The 5,738-nt window shown below is 37.7% G+C and overlaps 1 pseudogene; it reads right to left on the bottom strand.

Moving 5' to 3' along the window:
* Positions 1-2,267: 2,267 nt before the first annotated feature.
* On the bottom strand, positions 2,268-5,353 carry LOC103274853 (annotated as a pseudogene).
* Between the last annotated feature and the right edge of the window lie 385 nt (positions 5,354-5,738).

Here is a 5,738-nt window from a genome sequence, read left to right as displayed (position 1 = left end):
GTCTTACTAGAGTTACTGCCTCTATTAAAACTAGATACAGGATATTAATTGTATTACACAGAAGTTAGGAACAAGGGCTAGAGCATAGCTCCAAAACAGCATGGAAACTGTCACTTCCCAGTTTAGTCTTCTCTAATTAAGTCCCAGTGGGGTCTCCTGTTCATTTCAGTAATGTGCACTTCTCAGGATAAATGATATTCAAATGCATAGAAAAATCCCTGAATCTAAATTGGTCGCCATTTCTTACTAGATGGCAGTGACTGCAAATTGCTACACACGCCTCTAATGTCTGTTTGTTTACCAGCGGGCAGTTGCAAGTTAACCAGTGGGCAGTTACAAGTTAATGGGTTCTCTCTGTCTCTTCAGATCAGGTTGTCACTATAGTAAAGACCAAAGTTCTCCAAGGGTAACTCAGAACCAAGCTCCAGCTATATGGAGCTGCACAGAAAATCCAGTCTAGGAGGAACCAGAACCAGAATGGTCGTTGTTGTTGGTCATTTTTGTAGTTTTCAATTTAGCTGGTTACAGAGGAGTGTCTTTGCCTTGAAAACTTCCAATCAAATTGAAATTTTTCTTTGAGGATTCACAGAACACTGTGAAAGAGTTCGCAAGTGCACATTGTGTGAGTGTTCCTGGATGACTACATCTCTTCACTAAGCTGTGTCTACCTTTGTCTGGTATGTTTACATTCCTCTACTTACTCTTCATGTGAATCTTGTTTTTCTTCATAACTCCATGCTTAAACACCCTTTAGTACACGTTTCTCTTTTCCTGGACTTTCTGCAACCTTATTAAATTTCTAATGACAGGAAACAATGAAAACTATGTCTCAAATTGAAAACTACACAAACTGGCTATATCATGTCATAGTGGTTACTTATTTTGTTTCTTCTTTCCAAATATTAAGGTCCCAAAGCTAAAAAATACAGTTTTTCATAAAAAGAAAAATATATGAATTTAGACACAGAATTAAAGTTGACTCATTAGGTGATAAAACAAGTCTCCCAGTTCCAGCATTAAACAATCTACCTAAACCGACTTAATAACTGTGATGTCTAATTGGGCCATAACTGGTCTGAGTCAGAGGTGAATTGCTGATCTAGAAGGAAGAGTTGTATACCCATTCACCTGGCCATTTTCTCCTCCAGGATCTTGCAAACTTCCCTGCTGCACTATTAATAAAACAAGTGAGTCCTAGGAGTACATCTATTTCACTACGCTATTATTCCATAGGGTGGTGTCCTAGGTTAATAAAACCTCATTAACAATTGCTAGCTGAGCCCCTCAAGCTTTCCAAGAATTCATTTTACAATAATGGAAAGAACATCACCCCCCCCCCCATATCCAATTTCAAATGCCCTAAAGCAAAGAACAAGAAGTTGGAAACACAAAAATGTATGTGCTATCTTTTTGCAATGTCAGAGACACAATCATTCTAGAGGTCATTGTTAGTTACTGAATAACCTGCTGAGATTAAAAGTGCTGCCATTTTAAAAGTGCATATTATTTTCGTTGTTGTCCTTTAGAGCACAGCATTCCATTATACAGCTGTTGGGAAGTATCTAAGCTTTGTGGATTTCCTTAACTTCTCACAAAGGTAGCAAGAAATTATTCTCAAAGACTTTAACATAAGCATGAAATTGTTGCAACCCATTTTATTGTTGCCATTAATTTAAAGTCAGTACCATATTTGCTAGGGTGAATAAAATGCATATTTGCTTGGCACATGTTTGAAACTTTTTCATTGAGGGAGGTTGGTGATTATGAACACATGTTGTCTCAATAATTAAGAGGTAACTAGGTCATTAAGAACTCATTAATCTTCAGAATTTGTTATCCCACAGGATCATGTGAGAAGTTTGAGCTGGGAGAGAACTATGCCTTGCATTTACTGAGAAATGAAATAAAAACCATTAGGAAAATGAGTGTGAAATGTGGACTTTGTTCACTTTATATTTATTTATTTTTTTAAAGATGTAGTGTACATTTCAGGATTAGATTGACAAGTGGTCATCATCCAGCTAAAGTTAAGGCCTCCCTTTTGTCCCTACTTGCCTGGTTTGTGACCCTTATTGATATTATGTCCTCTTACACCCACTGGTAGCATCCCGCTACTGCCAGACTCTTTTTTTTTTTTAAACAGGTACCAGTCATCTTTTATTAGGGTGTTCTCATTAGGTTATGAAAGGATTCAGCAATAGTCAAGTTCCTCATGAAGGGGTGTTGGGCCAAGGAGGTCATGGTCAGGAGAGCAGCGTACACCTTCTTCAGTGATACTTGCATAGCCACTCATGTCTGAGCTCCTTGTAAGAAAGGCTGTAGCTGAAAATCACCTAAACCGCCAGCACCATAGAAACCCTGGAGATGCCCCCTTTCTTCCAATTGATGTACTTGTTGTAGCAGTGGTAACCTCTTTGAAATGCTCAAGGAATGCCGTTAGGGGTGAAATCCTGCATCAATATCCAGCCTGGAAGCTCCCCTGGTTTGACATCCATGAGTTTCTTCTCCTTCACCGGTACCACCGAGGCCAGTGTCCCCAAGCTCTTTCTTTTTCTTGCAGTATTATGATAAATGTTCAGGGTCCACTTATAAGTAAGAACAAGTGGTACTCAGTTCTTTATTTCTGTGATAGATCACTGAATATGATAGACTCTAAATCCATCCAAGTTGCTGCGAAGTCCATAATTTTGTCCTTTATGTCTGCCTAATATTCCATCATGTTTGTGTACCACATTTTTTTTTCCAGTCCACTGGGCAGCACAGTTGGTTCCATGTTTTTGCTATTATGAATAGTGCTGCAGTAAACATGTATGTGCAAGTGTCTTTTTTATAGAATGATTTGAGTTCCTGTGGGTATATGCCCAGAAGGGGGATCACTGGGTTGTATGGAAGGTCGGTTTTTAGATCTTTTAGGAATTGCCACACTGTTTTCCAAAGACATTTTATTAGTTTACACTTTCACCAACATTCTCTCCAGCATTTGTTGTTTTTTTAGTTATTGATGATGGCCATCCTGACTGAAGTTAGGTGGCATATCAGTGTGGTTTTAATCTGCATTTGCTTGATGATTAGTGAGACTGAGCATTTGTTCATGTATCTGTTGGCTGCTCGTATGTCTTCTTTTGAGAAATATCTATTCATATCTTTAGCCCACTTTTTAATAGGGCTGTTTGCTTTTTTCCTTTCAGTACATTTGAGTTCTTCATAGATCTTGGATGTTAGAACTTTGTCAGACATACAATCAGCAAATATTTTTCCCAATCTGTGGGCTGTCTCTTGCTCTCTTGATGGTTTCTTTTGCTTTGCAGAAACTTGTCAGTTTTATGAGGTCCCACTTGTCTGTCTTATCTCCTATGGCCTGGGCATCTGGGGTTTTGATTGGGAATTGGTTGCCTATTCCAATTTCCATAAGGGTGTCTCCTATGTTTTCTAAGGCCCTTATAGTTTGAGGTTTATACATTTAGGTCTTTGATTCATTTAGAGATAGTTTTATGTATGGTGATAGGTAGGGGTCCTGTTTCATTCTTCTGCATGTGGTCAGCCAGTTTTCCCAGAACCATTTACTGAATAAGTTCTCTTCTCCCCCGTAGTTGTTGGTGGAGTCTTTGTCGAAGATAAATTGGTTGAAAAATTGAGCTTTTGCTTCCAGAATATCAATCCTGTTCCACTGATCTATATGACTATGACTGTTCTTGTACCAGTACCAGGCTGATTTGATTATTGTAGCCTTATAATAAAGTTTAAAGTCTGAAAGTGTGATACTTCCCACTTTGTTTCTTTTGCTAAGGATTGCTTTGGCTATTTGTGGTCTTTTATGTTTCCATATGAGTTTCTGTATTGTTGTTTCCAGGTCTGAGAAGAATGATGTTGGTAATTTAATGGATATTGTATTGAATCTGTAGATTGTCTTTGATAGGATGGATATCTTAACAATGTTGATTCTTTCAACCCATGAGCATGGAATAATTTTCCATTTGTTTTTGTCTTTGATTTCTTTGAGCAAGATTTGGTAGTTTTTGTTATAAAGGTCCTTTCACTTCTCTGGATAGGAAGATGCTGAGGTGTTTTGTGTGTGTGTGACTATTGTCTATGGGATTGTGCTTTTTATTTGGTTATCTACCTGTTTGCTGTTGGTGTATAAGAATGTGACTGTCTTTTGCACATTTATTTTGTGCCCTGAGACTTTGCCAAAGTCCTTTATCAGTGCAAGGAGATTTTTGACAGGTTCTCTTGGATTTTCGGTTTATATTTCAATTGTAGAACTACTTATTATTTTAGAGGGTGTTCTTTTATTTTGTTTAAAAAGATGTCATATATTATAAGAACGGTCTAGTTATAAATATTTCTGTTAAATATGTATTGGAGTTGGCAAAAAAGTTATAATTGTTTCCACTAAATTCAAATACTCATTCCTGTATTTGAGTAATAAAAACATTCAGTATTCCTTGTCAGCTTCAGAAGTCTTTTTGCATGTGCAAGTCTTATTACCTACCCTTCCCTTTTACAGAATTCCATTCTTTCCACCATTTAAAAAAAAATTTTCCTGACTATTGCCAAGTCATCCTCTAAGATGCAATGCTATTATATGGCTTTAAAATATAAAATCTTATTTCCTGAATTGTTGCACAACTGTAAGTTAGCAGTTTCTTTGCATCAAGAGCAAAGACTTTCATTTTGTCAAATACTATGTATTGAGTGATTCTTTTTCTCACTGAGTTGAGAATTTCAGCGTCTTGCTGAAGGCTTAAAGTCATTTCAGTTAGGCAATGCAGTAGAAAGAAAAACTTACGTTGTTTTTCTGTAGAATGTTTTTAATGAAATAATGATCTTGGAAGATGTGAGCCTGACAGCTCAAGAGACAGAGATATTCTGATTAGCCAAAGGGTGAGCACAGCGTGGGTCAGCAGCAGGACACCAGCCTCTACTTGTGGCTTGGAGCAAGTCGGCCTGAGTGAAAGTGCAGTCTGTCGCTTCCCCTCATGTGCTGAGCCCAGGCAGCACAGCCCGATTAGTACCAGCTGTGAGGGTGAGTGTTCTGATGGAGAGATGGTTTGACTCAAAGCTGAATCAACTCCCCAGTCTGCTGCCAGAAAGCACCATTAGGCTATAAAGTCTCTGTGTTCCTACACCCTAATCAAGTCCAAATCAGAGACATACCCAGCAGCACATTACTTACTCCTTTGTCATCTTTTTTTTTGCCCAACATCAATAATGAAACCGCAAATCAAGTCTGCCCAGTGTGTTATTTTGATCAAGGGGGAAAAAAAAGAAAACCTTGTCCTCTTACACTTCTTATTTCAAACTTGATTTTTAGAGGAGACATTTCCACCCCCGCCCCACGATAAACATACATGGTTATACAAAGCTTATTAAAGAAATTAATACTTGGGATTTTTTTTAGCTCTCATGTTAGACAGTGGTTTATGGAAAATCTATTTGTACAGAAAAATGCTAGTTTAAAAAAAATTTAAAGCCCCTGTAGCTCATGCCCCTATCTCCAAAATTCCATGGAAAGCCAATGGAAAGATACATAGTGACAGTTAAGTATAAGACCAATATCCTATTATAGTGTGGATTGTGCCATCCACATCAGCAGCAAACACCTTTCCAAAACAAGGCCAACTTTGATATCTCGATTTCCTTAGGGTTAAAATAATTGATATCAGTATTAAGTAACCAATAAGAATACCTCATTTGAAAGGAAACCTGTAGCTGTATCAGGATGGCTAGCAATAACT

Source organism: Carlito syrichta, unplaced genomic scaffold (assembly GCF_000164805.1).
Source record: "Carlito syrichta isolate Samal-C Ts95f unplaced genomic scaffold, Tarsius_syrichta-2.0.1 Scaffold315072, whole genome shotgun sequence".
NCBI lineage: Eukaryota > Metazoa > Chordata > Mammalia > Primates > Tarsiidae > Carlito > Carlito syrichta.
This window is presented reverse-complemented; position numbering and strand designations above follow the sequence as displayed.